General features: G+C 43.5%; 1 protein-coding gene across 8 annotated transcripts in view; it reads right to left on the bottom strand.

Moving 5' to 3' along the window:
- Positions 1-20,630, bottom strand: part of Ltbp1 (latent transforming growth factor beta binding protein 1) — a 434,527-nt gene that overhangs the window by 357,114 nt on the left and 56,783 nt on the right. The gene's annotated exons all lie outside the window — the stretch shown is intronic.

The following is a 20,630-nucleotide window of genomic DNA, read 5'->3' as shown; positions in this document are numbered from 1 at the left end:
AGTTTTCTGATGAGTTCAGAAAGCCTTCTGGAATTCCCATGTGTATATACCTACACAGCAGCACTCATAAAAAACAAAATCAGCCAAAGGGCACACAATTGCGCTTATGCTGAATTAAGAAGCTATGAAACTCTAACAGCCAGCATGGTGACGATTGTTAATAATACTGTATTGTGCCAGGCAAGTGACTCACATCTGTAATCCCAGTCACTCAGGAGGCAGAGATCAGGATGACTGCAGTTCGAGGCCAGCCTAGGAAAAAAGTTAGGGAGATCCCATCTCAAGAAATAAACTCGGTATTTATAATAAACACAGGAGGATCTCGGTCTGAGGTCAGGCCCAGGTGAAAACAGGAGACCCTATCTGAAAAACAACTAAAGCAAAATGGACTGGGTAAGTGGCTCAGGTGATAGAGCACCTGCCTAGCAAACTCAGACCCTGAGTTTAAACCCCAGTACTACCAAATATCATTATATACATGAAGTTCACTTAAAAAGTAGATCTTAATTGTTTTTACCACAAACAAAATGGAACTGTGTGAGGTGTGCATATGCTAATTATTTTGACTGTGGCAATTATTTTATAATTTATCAAATTTATAATTTTACAATGTATCAAAACATTACTGTGCATACTGTAAACAAATACAATTTTTATAAGTTATTGCTGGAGATTTTTTTTTAAAAAAGCCAAAAGTTGGAACAAATCTAAACCCATCAAGAGCAGACAGAACAAATGTAAAACTGTGCTGCATTCACATGATGAAAGAATCTTTGACAGCATGACTGTGTCACTTACCTGTGATTCAAAGATAGGCAGGACTGATCTCTGGCATTAGAAGTCCAGAGAGTACCAGGTGTGATGGTTCATCTGTAATCCCATCTATGTGGGAGGCTGAGATCAGGAGGATGGTGGTTCAAGCCAGCCTGGGCAAAACTGTTCACAGACCCCACATCAACCAATGGATACTCATGATAGCACCTGCCTGTCATCCCAGCTACATGGGGAAGCACAAATAGGAGGGTTATGGTCCAGGCTGATCCAGACATAAAGAAAGACCCCATCTCAAAATTGGCCAAAAAGCTGGAGGTGTGGCTCAAGTGGTAGCACACCTGCCCAGCAAGCAAAAGACCCTGAGTTCCACCCCCAGTACTGCCAAAAATTTTTAAATTTTTAAAAAAAGAAGTCCAGAGAGCAGCTCCCTTTGGAAGGAGGAAGAGGGTAGGTCTAGGAACCAGGGCTTTGTGGCAGCATTCCACTCTTTCACATAAGGTACAAGTGACAAGGAGTGTCACTTTAGGATAATCATTCAGCACCTTTGATTTTTTTGTACTTTTCTGTTTGCTGCATTTAACTTTAATTTTTTTTAAAGTTTAAACTAAATGTGTATGTATGGTAACATCAGTTAGTAGTTCAAAATTTTAGTTCTTATCTCGTCCCAAAGGTATCATGAAACAAGCACTGAAATTCCTGGCTTGAGTTCCTTTTCTTGGACTTTCTAACACTTTGCCTGTCCTCACACATCACAAGGCAGAGCTCCCAATGATAAAGAAACCCAGGGAAAGATCTGAAGGCAAGCTCCCTCCCCCACCCCTCCTACCCCCCCACCCCCGTGGGGCCCAGTTTCACAGATGTGTTAGTGTGGTATGCTGTAACCTTGAGGTAGTGTGATAAGTTGTAACCTTATGCTACTATGATATGTTGTAACCTCCTAGCAAGAAGCTAACTGCCACATTTGCTTTTGTTCTTCCAGCTTCCTTGCTTCCGCATTGAGGCATAAAAACCCTGCAGCCTTGAGCTGCCGGGCTAGTGCCACTTTTGGAGAGATCCAGGGTGCTGGCCCACTAGCATAATAAATCTTCCTTTCCTCCAGGCACCTGGGTTTGAGTCTTATTCTTGCTGGTCTGACATTCTTCCTGCAACATTTTGGAGGCCCCAGCAAGATCAGACTGCTGAGCCCCATTGGGTAATGGGTCCCCACTTCCCAGCTCTGCAGTCTGCAGGGGTCCCTGGAACCTGGAAATGCACACCCCTGATGTGATTCTGGGGTCTCCTTCCAGATGACTGAAGGAGGCTGAGGAGCCACGGGACTGGGCCCTTGGACTGGTGGAGTGAAACAGAGATCCACCAGGTAGGAAGCCCCAGGGTAATCAGTGTAAGGAGCTGGTGTGGGCTGATCCTCTGCAGGGGACTGGCTGAACCCTGAAGAGTATCCAGGGTGATGCATTCCCTTCCTCTGTGACCGATGTGATTCCGGTCAACTGGGACTAGAGCAGGCCAGGATTTTAGGGAAAGTAGGAACTGATTGTTTTAAACTCTGAGTGAATGGTGTATGAGTGAGCAGCTTGACTCACTTGTTTCACGCTCGAATTTGTGGCTCCACAGCTGGGCACCTCTAAGTTCCCCTGAAGGCTATGGAGTCCAAGTGAGCTTGATCTGGATTCCATAGTGATTGGCATATGATCTATGGTGGGACCAGACTAGTGTCCAATTGTCACCCTGTCAGGCTGAACCCACTACAGCCAAGCCATACTCAATCCCATCGCATGGGGTTGTAGCCCGATGAGCACCTGTGTGGCCTCTCACTGAGAGGCACCCCCTTCCCCCTGTCTGTCCTTCAATGCCGATAATCACCAGGCACATATAAAATGGGTTTCTCTGGGTCAAAGCGCCAGATGGTGCTCCAGACCATACTTGCTAACTTTAGGGACAGCTTCTTGGGTGACTATGAAGTTTGGATGAAGCCAGCAAAGCTCCAAACCTTTTGTGGGTACAACTGCCCACCTTCAATGTAGGATGGCCCACAAAGGGCACACTGGACCTAGCCACTATTGCCCATGTGAGAGACATAGTCACTGGGGATCCAGGTCATCCAGACCAGTTTCCTTACATTGACTCCTGGTACATCCTGGCCACCCACCCACCTGACTGACCATGTTTTCATGCACCCTGGAGACACACAGTTGTCTTGTTAACGGAAAAGTAAAAGAAAAGAAATTTGAGGTCCACCACTCCTCAGAACCTGAGCCTCCAGACCTGCCACCATATGGTCCCCTGGTGTGCCTCACTGCCCTGGCCTCCCCAAGACCTAAGTCTGACTCAGAGGACCCCAACAGAAAGGAGGAGGCATCAGAGCCAAACCCCTACCCATGTCATCCAACAGCTCCCCTGTTATAACCCCCTTTGCCTTCAATGGCCCCAGAGAAAGATTCGAGCCATTGGGGAAGGTTGCCAAACTCTGGGAGGCTAACAAGCAAGGAGCATTATACCCCCTGCGCCAGACTCCAGGGCCGCCATTACACCAGACGGGTCATACGCGGCCGGACATGGTAGTGTCCCAGCCTTTCACTACCATGGACCCCCTGAACTGGCAGCAGCACACCCCAGCATACTCAGAGGAACCACAGGCTGTAATAGAGCTCTTAACCAACATCATGCACAGCCACCAATCCAACTGGGATAACTGCCATCAGTTCATGTCTACCCTCTTCACTTCTGATGAGCACCGGCAAGTATACCAGACAGCCAGAGCATGGCTAGTTACCCAAGCTCCACCACAGACTGCAAATCTGGAGTGATGGGCAAATGAGAAGATCCCGGACACCAGACTGGACTGGGATCCAAACCCTCCCACCGAGCTCCAATCCATCCAGCATATGAGACAAGCTATCCTGGAGGGAGCCCCCCAGGGGGCACAAGGAGCAACCAACCTCACCAGGGTCAGTGAAGTCACACAGAAGTCTGATGAGCTGCCTAACCAATTCTATGAGCAGTTATACAATGCTTATCATCAGTATACTCCATTTGACCCTGAAACCTCTGAGAACCAGTCTATGATCATCACCACCTTTGTCCAACAGACTGCCTCTGATGTTCGCCAAAAGCTACAAAAGATGGGGGGTTTTGTACAGTGGCCAAAGTAGTAGTGACCCAAGAAGAGATGGCCAAAAGAGAGAAAGAAAAATACCTGGAGAAAAAGGCAAAATCCTGGCTATGGCCCTCAAGGAGGGAGAGGGAAAGACTGGAAGCCAGAAGGGAGGCTCCAACAAGAGAGAATGGAGAAACCCTCTGGGAAAAAACCAGTGCACCTATTGTCAGGAAGAGGGACATTGGAAAAATAAGTGCCCTAACAAGAAAAAAAAGAAAAAGAAAGAGGACAGTGGCTGCTGCCAAACCAAGGAAGCTTGCAACCTAGAGACAAAAATAGCCTGGGGAAATGAGTCTGACTGAGGATGACCAGGATCCCTTTTGATCGGCCCTCAGGAGACCATAGTCAAGACTGACATTGAGGACCACCAAATAGACTTCATTCTGGACACTGGAGCAACCATTTCTACTATGACCAGTCAGCTCACCAAGGACTCAATCACCGGAAACATCAAGAAGTACAGGTTCTGTGAACCCCGAGAATGCATGGTCAGCAGACACCGGGTCAGGCATCGGTTTCTGTATGTGCCAGAAGCTCCAGGCCCCCATCTGGGAAGAGACTTACTTTCTAAACTACGCACCACAGTAACTATGGATCTGGGACCGCCTGACATGAGCGCCTTGCCAGTACTAACCTTGGAGGTCAGTCTTGAAGAAGAGTGGCACATACATAACCCCAGGGACAGGAAACTCATCGGTCCTCAACCATTCCTAGATCACCTCATGAAGTGATTCCCAGGCATTTGGGACCAGGACAGGTGAATCAGGCTGGCAACAGGACATCTCCCAATATTGGTCACCATCAAACCAGGATCTAACCCAGTGCGTCACAGACAATATCCAATACCTCTAGAGGCCCGGAAGGGAATCGCACCACACATTAAATGCCTACAGGACCAGGGAATCCTAAGGGAAGTACAATCAGCCTGGAACACCCCTTTACTCCCTGTCAAAAAGCCAGGGTCCAGTGATTATCAACCAGTTCAAGACCTGCACCAGGTGAACGAGGCAACAGAGACTATTCATCCTGTAGTTCCCAACCCATACACTCTGCTGAGTTTGATTCCTCCCACCACTAGGGCGTTCACATGTCTGGACCTTAAGGACACTTTCTTCTGCCTGCAACTAGCCAGCCCCTGTTCGCATTTGAATGGGAGGACCCTGACGCTGGAGCAAAAGGACAATTAACCTGGAGTAGGCTTACACAGGGCTTCAAAAATTCCCCCACTATCTTTGGGAGGCCTTAGCCAGAGACCTTGAAAACTGCCAACCAAAAGACTGCACAATCCTCCAGTATGTAGATGACAAACTCTTAGCAGCCCCCACCCTGGAGGCCTGCAAACACGGAACAGAAGAACTACTCCAATTCCTAAGGAAGCAGGATACAAAGTCTCACAAAAGAAAGCTCAAATCTGTCTAGAGGAGGTCATATGCTTGGATATCACCCGAGTCAAGGGAAAAGAAGGCTGGGAACTGGGAGAAAAATGATCCTCCGGTACCACGCCCAGAGTCCTGGAGACAGCTCTGGGAGTTTCTGGGCACCACAGGCTTCTGCTGCCTGTGGATCCCTGGATTCTTGGTCACTGCTGGGCCACTCTATGTGGCACTAAAGGGGAACCCCATAGGACCGTTGCACTGGGGCCCTGACCAAGAGGATGCATTCCAAAAACTTAAACAACACCTGGGTGAGGCACTGGCCCTGGCTCTCCTGGATGTCACTCGCCCTTTCCACCTCTACATCCATGAGAAGGAAGGTGTAAGATTAGGTGTCCTGACCCAGCCAGTGGGGCCAAGGAACAGACCAGTAGCCTACCTGTCCAAGAAATTGTACCCCCTGGCCTCAGGTTGGCTCCATGCCTCTGGGCACTGGCAGTGGTGGTCCTCTTAATACAAGAAGCAGATAAACTGACTCTGGGACAACACATCACGCTCCAGGTTCTCCACCAAGTAACTTCTGTGCTCAACGGCACTGCCAGTCGGTGGACAATCTGGGACCGAGTGTCCAGATGTCAGGCTTTATGTCCCCAGGTGCGAATCAAAGCAGTGAGGACTCTCAATCCTGCCACATATTTGCCAGAAGAGGAGGGGGAACCTCTCCACTCCTGCGAGGAGACTGTAGATGAAGTCTTTTCTTCCCAGCCTGCCCTCACAGACACCACCATTTCCCAATGCCAACCTGGAGCTCTTCACTGATGAAAGACGGAGCCTTCGAGAGGGAGGATACTGGACTGGGTATGCAGTGACTACCATCACACAAGCAGTGGAACATGGACAGCTGCCAGACCATTGGACAGCCCAACAGTCAGAGTTATACACGCTCACCCTAGCAGATGGAAAAAGAGCCAACATTTACACTGACTTGAATTACGCCTTTGCAACCTTGCATATCCACGGGGCCATTTACAAAGAAAGAGGCCTATTGACATCCGAAGGTAAAGAGATCAAAAATAGTCAACAAATCTTACAATTGTTAGAGGCAGTCTGGAAGCCCCAAGCCATTGCCATCGTCTACTTTCTGGCCCATACCAACCAACCAAACAAGACCAGCCAAGGAAATGGATTGGTGGACAGGATAGCAAAAGAAGCAGCTCTCTCAAAAGAAATACAAAAGGAAGATGCTACTCCAGCCAAAGTATGCTTTGCCCTCCCTGTCCTCCCAGACTGACTAGAGTACAGCCCACAAGAGAGAGAACAGCCCCTGAAACAGGGGCTAAAGAGAACTCAGAGGGCTAGTTCATAACCCTAGAGGGAAGGACCCTAATACCAGAAAAGACAGCCCCGGGCCTGGTAAGGCTGGCACATGACATCACCCATTTGAGCAAAACCTCCCTACAAAGACTATTACACAAATACCATCACACAAATACCTGATCATTCCCCGACTGGTGACTTTAAGTCAGTCGGCCAGCAAGGCTTGCCTGCACTGAGCCCAACATAACCCAGGACAGGGACCCAAGCCCCCGCTGCTCTCTCAGAAGAATGGGATCTACCCATTCCAACACTTAGAGATAGACTTCACTGAGATCCAACTGAGTAAAACTTATCAGTACCTCCTGGTGGTGGTCTGCACTTTCACAGGCTAGGTAGAGGCATATCCCACCCACACGGAAAAGTCCACAGAAGTGTCAAGAGTGCTAGCCAAGGAAATTATTCCTCAGTTCGGGGTATCTAGCAGCATCGGGTCAGACAACAGGCCTGCATTCGTCAGCCAGGTGGTCAAAGGCATATCTCGTGCAGTCGGGCTGACCTGGGATTTGCACACCCGGTATCACCCCCAATCATCAGGCCGAGTGGAAAGGATGAACAGGACTATCAAGACATCACTAGCAAAACAATGTCAAGAGACAGGGCTACCCTGGGCAGATGTATTACCCTTGGCACTGTTCAAAATTAGGTGTACACCTAGAAAATGCAGTCTCTCTCCCTTTGAAATACTGTATGGATGGCCACCACCACTAATACCTGGACAGACTGGAGACCTTTGGTAATATGGACAGATCAGCCTCCACAAGTTCCTAAAAGGCTTGGTGCCAGGACAAAACCCCAATTAGAGGGAGTCTAGACCCCCAATGGGAGGGACCTTGCCAAGTTATTCTAACCACTCCTTCAGCCCTTAAGATCACAGGACTGAAACCATGCATTCACCACATGCATGCCAAGCCAGCAGAGGATCCAGGCAGGAGTGGAAATCCCAAGCCACCCAGACCAGCCGTTGAAACTGACCTTGACCCGAGGGAGTGCCGATGAGGCCCCAGACAGACCTACTGATTCTACTAGCAGCTGTAATAATAATAAATGACTCACAAACAACCCTCCAGACCCAGCTGGGGTCTCTCATAAACTGATATGGGAGGTCAAATTCTTAGAAGGACAAGAAGGAACTATATTAATTAACCACACCATCTGTGCTTTGTCAGGCCCCTGTCTTGTCTCCTTTAGGTGTTGCCCAGGCCTGGAGACCAGCAGATGGGCCCAACTGGGGCCCTCTACCCTGACTTGCTCTGGCTCATCCAGAGATCGCTTATCCAATGGGTATGGCCAAGTACCGCCAAACTGGGACGACTGTGGGGGGCCTTCATGGTCCTTTCTACAACACTGGTCATGTGTCAATTTTGCCTGTCCGGGAGCTTAGAAAGGGCCCCCTCCAAAGGCCAGGGTGTCAGTATTCAGAGGCTGTCTTCAAACCTCTTCAACATGAATGAGAGGTCTAAGGCACAGGGAGCAGGAAAGGGAGACCTCTTCCAATTAACAACAGATGAACCACACGATGGGGAACTGGGGTCTTCAGGCTGGGAGGATTCCTCTAAAATCATTGGGGAGACCCTGCAGTCTTAAAGATCCTTAGGCTTGAGATTAAAGCAGCAAACATCTCTCTCCTGGTTAGTAAAGTTAACTCCTTGGACCCCTGTGCACAGGGGCAAATCCTCCCTCCCTCTTCGGATGGGACTGATCAGCCCCCGTTACACCCCAACACCCTCTCATTAAAACGATAGCTTTGGCAAACAGCAGCCACCAGCTAGTACAACAAGCAGACCCTGAACTAGGCAGAGACTGTTGGATTTACCTGAGGGCTGGCAAAGTGTCATATGCCAGGATGGCCTGACTAACATATCCAAGATACCTAAACTGGGCCTGGACAACTCAACCCAAAATGACAATACCTGTCTCATGGGCCCAGCTATCCAAATAATTGGAGAAACTAAATGCTTTGGTAACAAAAAGAATTGCACCAATCTGGTAAAAGGAGCCAAAGCACCTAATGGGACTTACTTTGCCTGTCAGGGCAGGATCGCACTTGTTACCCGGAACTGGACATTCTTCCTGGGACTGAAGTTGCTCAACACCTAAACCAACAAGCTGACAGCCAGACCCATTTCCGATGGGACCCCATCCTCCTCCCGGTACTTCTGGGAGTCACCCTGGCAGGAGCAACAGCCACAGGAGCTACCACTGTTGGCCTCCAACAGTGTCTGAACAAATCCATGAGGATTCAGGATTAGTACAACAAGCATCTTCACCCTACAGAATCAGTTGGACTCACTGGCAGCCATAGTCTTACAGAACTGCACAGGCTTAGACCTCATTACTGTGGAAAAAGAGGAATTTGTGTTTTTAGGGGAAGAATGTTGCTTCTATGCAAACCAGTCAGGAATAGTGAGAGAAAATGAACGCCAATTACTAGAGAGGATCAAGGCAAGGGAAAGAAACAAGGAAACATTTTGGAATACAGGATGGAAGAGCTGGGCCCCATGGGTAGCCCCCCGGTGGGCCCACTTATTGTGTTCCTTATGCTATTACTCTTAGGGCCCTGTGTGATAAACTCCTCACCAGGTTTATTCACAACTGGATGAATGCTGTTAGACTGCAATTAGTGAGGCAATATCAAAGACTGCCCCTAGATGACTCCCCCAAAATGGTCGTAAGGGATTATGAAGAATAAGAGGAGGGAATGATAAAGAAACCCAGGGGAAAGATCTGAAGGCAAGTTCCCTCCCCCGACCAGGCCCAGTTTCACAGATGTGTTAGTGTGGTATGCTGTCACCTTGAGGTACTGTGATAAGCTGTAACCTTGTGCTACTATGATATGCTGTAATCTCCCAGTGAGAGGCTAACTGCCATGTCTGCTTCTGTCCTTCCTGCTTGCTTGCTTCCACATTCTGAGGCATAAAAACCCCGCAGCTCAAGACTGCCATTTTTGGAGAGATCCAGGGTGCTGGCCTGCTAGCATAATAAATCTTCCTTTCCTCCAACCACCTGGGTTTGAATCTTGTTCTTGCTGGTCCAACACTCTTCCCACAACACAAAGGCAGACACATCACCTACTCAGAGACTTGGGGCATATCAATACAACAAGGCCTGCAGAGCCGTGTGCAAAGCGCAAGTGGGATCACTCCAAGGAGAAAGGTAACGCCTGCAACTCAAGTACTCATACAGCAGTCCACAGGCAGGGATTTAGACATGCCTTTTTTCCTCCAGGAAAAACTCAAAAAACAATTTTTAAATGGTAAGTAAACATTCATTGGAGTCCTCCTGTGGACAGAGAAGGAGACTGTATAGGAGGTGGTAGATGGTGATGCGCACAGGGAAGCACAGAGGAGAAACTCGAGGGAGAGCAGTGGGCCAAGGTGAAGGGTCAACAGGATCCCCGCCCTAGCCTAGAGACCACTGGGGACATTGTTGGTTTGAGGACTGACCAATATCCACTGGAGGGTCCCATATCCATGAGTCATGCTGCAAGAAACTGAAGACCTCTCCCTAACACTCCCACTGTTGGAATAGCAGCAGAATGTGCTCCCGCTCTTTTATGAAAAAAAACAAAAACAACAAAAAGGAAGCATGAGAAAGCCCAAGTAAATGGGATGAGCCCATGTTTTGTTGTGGGGAATCAGAAGGGCAGAACACTTGAAGGAGCATGGCACCGGTCTTCCTCCTTACAGGTAGCACAGCATACGATCTTTTTTGAAGACTCACAGCCCAGTGACAGGAAGATAAGAACTGGACAGAGGTAGAGGACAATGGCCATGCTCTTCTCCTGCATGGCACAGATGTCACTCAACACACCTCCTATCAGCTGACCATGATAAATGTCAAGTCCTTGTTTCTCAAGAACTTTAAAGGCAGCAGCCATCGTCTCTGTGTGGATTTGTAAAGGGCCTTCTCTATATTTAGAAGCTATCTGGATACTATAAACTCACTTGACAAATACAGAACACATGTGAGTTATTCCTGGGTTTTTTTTTTAAAAGAACATTTTCTCATTTGCTTCTTTTATCTTCACCATATCCCTGGGAAGAAGAAAATAGAGAAGAAATAATCAATGCCTTTAGGTAAGTTAAGTCCCCTCAGGAGAAAGGAAAAACGAGTTTTTCCAGAAAAACTAGGCAGCCTATGAGTCACATCAGGACACCAGAAGTTGGTGAAAATGGCAATCACCAGGAGAGAAAAGAAGACCCAGCAATGTGGCTGTCTAGATAGATTTGACACCCATCTCCTCAGTAAAAGCAGACTTCCTGCTCAAGCTCTGAGAGAGAGGACCAGGCACACCGTCTCCTCTACAAGTACCTTCCCCTTAGACGGTGAGATAACAGCTCCCCGTTTGGCAAAGCAGTGGTCATTGTTCCCACGTTCCCTAGACAGTCAAAAGATATTAGCAACCAAAGAATGTCCCTTACGACCTCTGCTTTGGCTTCCATGACCAGTGCCTATAACACCCATCGTGATTAACAAGAATAAAAATGGGCATTTTACCCGTACCTACCAAACTTTTATGAAGAACTTCAATGCCTCTGTGAGAAATGATAGAGACAGAATGAAAAGGCTCAAGAAAGATGGTCAGTTCTGAATTTTGCTCCTTTGTGAATTCTTCTGGCCATAAATTATAAGCAGTAACATGTTTTGTTTTGTTTTGTTTTAACATGTAGAGCCAAAGGCAGACCCTTGGGTGTACCTACAATCTAACAGTGGCCATCTGGGATGACACTGTAGCTACGTTTGAATAGCATCTACACAATGAAAGTGTGATAGCAACCTGAAGTGTTACTATGAGTTTTCTCCAGTATTATAGATTAGAATAAAAGTTTAAAAAGTGACTGCAAACATTTGTATGCAGGAAGATGAGGCATCATTTGGTCTTTTCTTCAGTTCACAGAGTGCCCCAGATGTGCGCAAAAGACTGGAAGAAGTAATGTCTTAGAAACTTCGGTGAAAAGCACAAATGAAATCACCAACTGCAGCAACGTCTTTTACCATTGCCCTGGCCACAGTCTTTCCAAACCAAAGCCAGCCTTGTCCTACTGAAACCTCTTGTTTTAGTGCCCAGTGGGGTGCAGAGGAGGATGCCAGCTATTCTACCATAAAGTTCAATCAGAGACCCTGCTCTTGACCAAATATCAAACCCTGGGGATCCAGGATCTTACTAAAGCAATCTTCAGAAGTCAGCAGGATTGAAAGACCCCCACACCTCCCCCTCTCCCACAATCCCACGCAGGAGCCAAGCCTGATTCTCTTCCTTTGCTTTCCACGTACAGTAAGGTATCAAGGCTCTTCATGACAGTAGCGCCTGAGTTCATTTCCTTCTTCAGCAACACAGGACCATTACGCCTGTGACAGAGCATCCTCCAGTTACCTCCAGTGCTACTCCATGGCTCTTCACTACCACTACCAGATTAACCTTCCAAAGAACAAGCGAAACGGCAGCCTTCTCCTACTTGAAACTTTTGGGGTTTTATTACTCTCTGTAAAAGAAAATTTCAAAGATATGAAGAGAATTTTTTTATAATTTTTTAATGATTTTATTGGCATATAATAATTGTACAGGAGGATAAATTATGACATTTACATATGTGCTTACAAGATATCTTAGTTAGATTTACTTCCTCCATCATTCTCTCTCTTCTCCCTTCCCCCTTCTTAGAACAATTTCAACTGATTTCTTTCTTCTATTTTCATGTATGGATATAAAACACACCACCATATTCACCTCATTTCCCCTTTCCTTGTGCCCACCCCCTCTCACTGGTACCCACTCCCGGAAAATATTTAAAATGTTTTTAATTTTAATGAAGCCCAATTTAATATTTCTTTTTTTGACTTTTATGACTTGCTGATCTAAGAACTCTTTGTCTAACCCAAGGTCACAAAGATTTTCTCTAATATTTCCTTTCAGAGGTTTTATAGTTCTAACTTTAGGTATAATTTGAGTTGTTTTGTGTGTAGTTGTCAGGTAAGAGTCCAAGTTCATTTTTCTTTCTTATGAAGAGAATTTTGTAAGAAACCCCCATGTAAATGTCATCCAGCTAACTTTCATAGCTAACTTTGCTACTATCTCTAGTCCTCAACTCGCTGGATTTTGTGAACTGAATCTCAGACATCACATACTTTCATCTGTAAATACTTGAATATGATTCTCTTCCTTACACACAACTTCAATGACATCATGCCAACACTCAAAATCAACAATCACTCTCTTAGGTCATCAAATTTCTAATTACTGTTAGCACAATTGTTCTTAAATGCCCATTTTTTACCCTTGTCCTAGAAATCATCACATGTATTATTTTATTTGCAGTGCATTTGAATAGAATAGAAATATAACCCAATTATTTTGATTGATTAATGAGTTTCTTTGAAAAAAAAACTGTAAGTTCTCCATGATTTCTCTATTTCACTTTGTAGTGTTTTGGCATTGTTTTGTTGAAATATCAACTACGAGCCTGGTTTTCAACCAACCTTAAATGTCTATATGACCAGTGGTCTTCATATCAAATTCTATGTAAGTCATAAGCCTAAACATGGTCATTTTTAAATATGTGAACAAATTCCTCCATATTTTTCCTGTTCAGAAGTGTAGCTTACTTCTGCTCCCCCTGAGTGTGGACCTGACTTGGTGATTTGCTTCTAATGGGGAGGGAAGGTATGTCACCTTCAAGACTACCGACTACAAAGGTACTGTGGCTTTCAACTTGCTCTCCTAGTTTGGGATCACACACTGTGGGAGAAGCCAGCAGCCATGTTGTAGGACAGCTCTAGGGAAAAGTCCACATGGAGAAGTGATGCTTCCTGCATCAGAGCTGAGGCTTCCTCTGAAGAAAGAGGAGTTGTCTGAGCAACTACAGGAGGAGGCCGTCCTGGCAGTGGTCTCCCCAGACCCACCCCAGCCTTCAGATGACAGCTGCCCCTGCTGACTTGTTGCCTCAGGAGAGAAAGAGCCAGAGCTCACAACTAAGTGCCTCCTGAACTCCTCACATAGACAGTCCATCAATAAATACTTGCCTGTTAGGCTGTGAAGTTGTGGAATGACTTGTTACACAGCAAAAGATAACTAACACAGTAGACTATCTGCTCCCACATCACTGCCTGCCTTGGAAATGCCTTTCTCCAGTTGTCTGTGTCCAAAATCAATGGACTTTCCAAACTCACAGACCACATTCTTCCTAGATCTCCATCTTCCCAATACTCCAAAATTTAGAAGCAACTACCTCTTCCTTTTGTGTCTTTAAAGAACTTTGTTAGAGTTAAGCATAGTGGTGAACACCTGTAATCCCAGCACTTGGGAGACCGAGGTAGGAGAATCTTATGTTTGAGGCCAGCACTTGGGAAGCTGAGGTAGAAGAATCTCAAGTTCAAGGCCAGCCTGGACTATACACAGCAAAAGCCTGTCTCAGGGAAAAACAAAAAGCAAGAGAGAGAACTTTGTTAGTCTCTGGTTCTAAGTCACAATCTCTAAAACCAACTCAGCCAAAAGTAAGACCAATTCATCTAATACTTACCTAAACTGTGCCATTTTAATACTACAGTTTTACTAAGCCATCCTTCAAACATGCCAGGCATATTCGTGCCAAAGCCTCTGCTTACCCCACATATGTGTGGTTTCTGCCCGCATCTCCTCAGGCCTTGGCTTAAACGCCACCCTCTCACCAGGGCCTTTCCTGGCTGCCTATTTTAAACCACCACACCCCTCCCTGCCCCACGCCCTCCCAGCACTCCCACAGCCCCCATCCACTTCTGCAGTTTTGCTTTCTCCACAACACTTATCACAAACAGCCATGTATTTATGACAGCATTCGTCAGTCCTCCAGCCCTCTCCAGAGGAAAGCAGGAATTCTGTTTAGTTGTTCCTCAGTCCCTCTCCCATGCTCACAAGCTCGCCTCCACATAGAAGGTGCTCAATGCAAGCTTGCTGAGTCAGTGATTAAGGCTGAAGCATTTAGAGGTCCACAACCTATGTCTACTATGGAGGATTTTAAGGGAACAATTAGTATCCCCATTCACTGCTTAAAAAAAGACCTGAAAACACCCTAGAACAGGCAATCTTTTTTAAAGGACAATGTAAGGAAAGGTAGCCAAGATGAGCCTATCATATAGGGCACCTTAGCAATTTGATGAAATATGATTTAAAGTGATTAGATCATTACCTAACTTGGTCAATGGGCCAACCACTTATCATTTCACTTACCATTTCAAAATCTTTGTAAGACCTGGATTAGAAGTTCTACATTTTAATCCTCCAGGCAGGGACCATAGGAAGACTTGTAATCTATAAAATTTACTAAGTAATTATCAGAATTGATATCATCTTAAGCCATCTGAGTCTCCTTCCCCCAAAGCACTCATCAGACACACCCTTCACAATGCCTACTACAGAGCTACCATTAAAAGCATCTTGATTCAGCAGATGAAGTCTCCAGAGTAAATTACCTAATGACTATTATTTTACCAAAGCCAAGTCAGAGCTGAAACCATAGCCTCCTCTTTGACTCATGGCATTCTTGTCTAAATCACAATGCTGCTACCCAAAGAAGGAAGGTGGAGGGAAAAGTTTGCTCCTTTGTCTGACAATTGGTTCTTACTAACAAGTCATACATACACATCGTAGAGGTTCAGATTCTACCAGTGCAGGGTGCTATTCAAGATGAAAATGCTGCTTGTAAATCACTCCACAATTTATGTAAGTAATAAGGCTAGGAAAAAAATAATAGCAATGTAATGTAATCTGACTCTTGATCACCAAATCATAGTTCAGCACAGAATTGTTCTTGTTTTTAAGATCAGACAATGCTAGAAGGGAGATGTCTGGCTATGATAGAATCAAAGCTTTATATCATTCCAAGGACACAGCTACATTTGTGTTCTGGCACCAAAAAAAGCACTATTATTCTCAGAGAAGGGGTGAGCAAGCTACAGCTCCTGGGCCGAGTCCAGCCAGCCCACAGCGTGTTTTTGTATGGCCCTTAAGTTAAGAGTGATTGTTACATTTTTAAATGGTGGAAGAAAAAATCAAAATATAATAAAATTTCTTGACATGAAATATATGTGAAATTCAAATCTCAATGTCCATAAGTAAAGTTTTTTGGAACACGATAAACAGTATCATTTATGTATTGTCTATGGCTGCTTTTGTCCTGCAATGGCAAAACTGGCTGGCTGTAACAGAAACCATATGCCCCACAAAGCTGGAAATACTATCCAGTCCATTACAGAAAAAGCCTGCCAACTCCTTCCTTTAGGGCAGGGGTGCTGGGACCTGACTACCTCTGCTAAAATCCCAGCACTGTCACTTATCAATTAACTGTATGACCTTGAAAAAAAATGCCTAACCACCCTGAACCTCAGTTTTCTCATCTGTAAAATGAGGTTAATAAAAATAAATTGTAAATTAATAATCTATATGAAGTATTTAAAACATTGCCTGACATACAGTAAACCCTTCCTAAGTATTAGTTATGCCAACCATTCCTTCTTGTTAAGAATTGCAGGATGCTTTTTTCCAACTGAAATCTGGAAAAGTGGTTACAGTCCAACTTAGACTCCAAATCTACTTATCCTGGTAGAACTGAAATATTATGTCACAAGAAGAAAAGAGAGAATAATGAAGAAAAACAGAAAAAAAAAGGATTAGGGAGAAAATAAGCAGGGGAAAGATAAACGTACAAGGACTCCACTCAGTAGGATACGTAGGTAGCCAATTCAAAGAGGAAGTATATATTAGGATAATTTCATTTATAGTAACAGATTAAAAAAAACTCTGTGGGCTAACTGGAAATTCTAATCACTAATGTGGAAATTGCCTCTATGAGAGGAAAAATACTCTAAATTTCAAGCAAGTGACTTACCAATGAACTGCTGGGTCAAGTTCATTTTTAAGTTGAGGACTTCCTGTATTTAACATTCCCAGGCAAATGACAATTGATAGTTGCAGCAAATTCTCCATCTCATTACCATGGGGAGTAGCTCATTAAAAGGAGAAATCTGTGCATAGACCTTGTGCATCTGAAGAGCTGCTTCTCAGGGAACTTGAAGGAAATCAGGGATGATTCTTCTTATCCCCAGGTTCTCATTGTATTCAGTACAGTACTTTCTCCCTAACACCCAGAAAAATCCCATGTTCCCATAAAGAGGAAGCAAGCTCATTTACCAAAATGAACTCACATGGCAAGAGGAAGATAAACATGGTGCTAAAAGAAGGTACACATATATTCTTGGCTGCTAGGGTAAAATGGCAGAGCAGAAGCTTCCTTCATGTGACTCTGTGAATGAGAAGAGCCATGGTAACAAAGGACAGACTATATCCTGAAGAGAGAAAGAGAAATTTGGAATCACAGAACAAGTGACAGGACCACTAACAAGCACACAGAAAGAGAAAGGCTATGCAGAGAAAAACAGGAAACAGCCCACAGCTCCAACCCTGGCTCCCGGGGAGGAAGAAGCCAAAGCCACAACAAGTATTGTTTTTACTTTGTTTGTAAAAATCTTTTATGTTTTTACTTTTTTCTCATCTTGCATTTATCTAATTTTATATTTTTTTTCTTTATTTTGAATTCAATTTATTTATCTCTTGCTCTTTTCTCTTCCTCTTCTTCACATTCTTCTCCTTTTTTCTTCTTTTTCTTTTCTTTCATTTAATCTTGCTTCTTCTTTTTCTTTACCTGCTCCCCTCCCTTATTTCATTCATTCATTATTGGGCTGGAGGAATGGCTCAAGCAGTAGAGTGCCTGCCTAGCAAGCATAAGGTCCTGAGTTCAAACCCCAGTACCAAATAATAATAATAGTAAAATAATAATGTTATCTTTCATTCATTTATTATTATTCATTCTACTTTGGTTAATTTTTAACTTCATAGTTCATTCAATATTTTTTGCCATTGTCTTTTCTATGTTATTAGTGGTATATTTATTGGCTTAAAATGACTTTAATTATATTTCTATATCTGGTTTGTTTAAGTGTTGTTACTGTTACAGTGGTATGTTTTCTTCTCTCTGAGCAGTACTGGCCCTCAAGAGAAGACTTCTCACTAAGAAGAGCCCTACATAAAACTAAAGAGATAGCTATCCCAACAAATGTGCAAATTGCAACTCAGAAATACAAGAATATGAAAAACAGCAAAGCAGCATGACTCCTCCAAAAGGTCACAACTCTTCAGCAACTGAACCCAAAGATGTTGAAATGATTGCAATGCCAGACAAAGCATTCAAGAGTCTAGTTTTAAAACTGATCAGTGACCTCAAAAAGAATTCAAATAAACAGACAGATAAGTAGTCAATTCAAGACCTGAATGAGAAATTCAGCAAAGAAATAGATTCTGGAAAAAAAAAGAAAGAAAATAAATCTTGAAAATGAAAAACTCAATGAGTCAAATAAATACTCAATGGAAACATTACCAATAGACTGGACCAGGTGGAAGAAAGAATATCGAGGATTGAACAGTACAAAGTTGGGAGATTATTACATTCAGATAGCAACAAAAAAATAAACATGGCAATAACATCCAAAACCTCTGGAATACAATTAAGAGACCAAAACTATGAATACGTACTGCAGCAAGGGACCCAACATATTGACTGAAGGCATAGGAAATTTTTTCAATGAAATTATAGCAGAACACTTCCAAAATCTAGGAAAAGAAATGGAAATTCAAGTACAGGAATTATTTAGAAACCCAAATAGGCATGACATCATATTATAATTAAAATGCCAAGAGTACAGAACAAAGAAAGAATACTGAAAGCTGAAAGAAGCACCAAGTTAATTACAAGTTATTATCAGAATAATAGCATACCTCTGAACAGAAACCCTAAAGGCCAAGAGAGAATGGACTCAAGTATTTCAACCCCTGAAATAATTCAACTGCCAATAAAAACTACTATACCCAGCAAAGTTATCCTTTAATATTTAAGGAGATAAAGACCTTCTATGACAAGCATAAAGCAAAGCAATTCATGACCACTAAACTAGCACTGCAGAAAATATTTAAAGGAATACTACATGTGGGAGAGGAAGAGAGATAAGCATAAGAGCTCAGGAAAGAATAAATCTCACGAGGAGAATGGATAAACAGATGAAAAGCAGAAATAATCAAACATTATTAACTAAGTAAACTAGCAGGATGAAGGGATAAGTTAGTATACACCTCTCAAGAATAACCCTCAATGTAAATAGTTTTAACTCTCCAATTATAAGATAAAGACTAGCTGAATGGATTTAAAACTAAGATCCATCTGGTAGCTGTCTACAAGAAACTTGCCTCAATAGCAAAAACACAAACAGAAAGTTTCATCCTCAAACAGAAAGGATGAAAACCAATATTTCAAGCAAACAGAACCCAAAGGTAAACAGGAATAGCTATAGTCATATCTGACAAAGAGGATCATGGTCCAAGGCCAGCCAGGACAAAGTCTTTAAGACCCCATCACAAAGAGAAAAAAGAAGCTAGGCATGGTGGTATACATCTATCATCCCAGCTACAGAGGAAAATGTAAAATAGGAGGATAACAGTTCATGTTGGCTTGGGCAAAATGCAAGACACTATCTCCAAAATGCAAGACCCTATCTCCAAAACAGCCAGAACAAAAAGGGCTGAGGCATGGTTCAAGCAGTAGAGCACCTGCCCAGCAAGCATGAAACTCTGAATTCAAACCCAAGTACTGCAAAAAAAAAAAAAACTTGTGAACTGAATTCAACAGCATTTTTAAAAAGGTTAAACACCAGGATCCTGTGGGCTTCATTCCAGGGATACAAGAATAGCTCAACATATGCTAATAAACTAACATAACAAGCACAGTAACAGAATCAACAAAACTTACATGATCCTTTCAATACATGCAAAAAAGCCTCTGACGAAAACTTGAGGAAAGTAGTAATAGACGGATAGTAGTAATAGAAGGCTCAACAAAATATATGCTAGATACAGGGCTGGAGGCATGGATTAAGTGGTAGAGCACCTGCATAGCAACCATGAAGCCCTGAGTTCAAACCCCAGTACCACCAAAAAAAAAAAAATGCTATATACAACAAACTGATAGCCAACCTTATACTGAATGTGGAAAAACTGAAAGCATTTCCTCTAAAATCAGGAATGAGACAAGAATGTCCACTTTCTCTACTCTTGTTCAATATACTGCTTGAATTCTTAGCCAAAGCAATAAGGCAAGAGAAAGAAATAAAAGGAATATGGTTAGGAAAGGAAGACATTGAATTATTCCTGTATGCAAGTGATATGATCCTAAAAGGCCCCAAAGATTCTACCAGAAAATTCTTAGATCTGATCAACACTTTCAGCAAAGTAGCAGGAAACAAAGTCAAACATTCAAAAATCAGTAGCTTATCTATATTCTAATAATGAATATGGTGAGAAAGACTCAGGAAAACAATCCCATTCATAATAGCCTAAAAAAGGGAATAAACGTATTAATCAAGGAGATGAAAGATTTCTACTATGAAAACTGTAAAACACTTGAAGAACACACTAGAAGATGGAAAAATGTTCCATGTTCATAGATTGGCAAAATTAATATTATGAAAATGACTATATTATCAAATACAATCTACAGATTCAATGCAATTCTCATGAAAATTCCAGTGACATTCTTAATAGAAATTTTTAAAAAACTAAAATTTGTATGGAAGCACTAAATACCCAGAACAGCCAAAGCAATCCTGAGGAAAAAGAACAATGCTAGAAGTATCACAACACTTGATTTCAAATTATACTACAGAGCCATAATAGTTAAAAAACAATGTGGTACTGCCACAAAAACAGTCACTAGGCCAATGAAATAGAATAGAGGTTTCAGAAATAAACCATGCAGCTACAGCTATAGGATTCTTCACAAAGGTGCCACAGAAAAAAAAGGAAAAGACAGCCTCTTTGATACCTTCTCTGCACAAAGCTAGGTTCCTATCTTTTCCATTATCTTTAAAAATTATAC

The sequence above is a fragment of the Castor canadensis genome, chromosome 12 (assembly GCF_047511655.1).
Source record: "Castor canadensis chromosome 12, mCasCan1.hap1v2, whole genome shotgun sequence".
Lineage (NCBI taxonomy): Eukaryota > Metazoa > Chordata > Mammalia > Rodentia > Castoridae > Castor > Castor canadensis.
The sequence above is the reverse complement of the archived record's forward strand: the minus strand, read 5'-3'. Positions and strand labels throughout refer to the sequence as shown.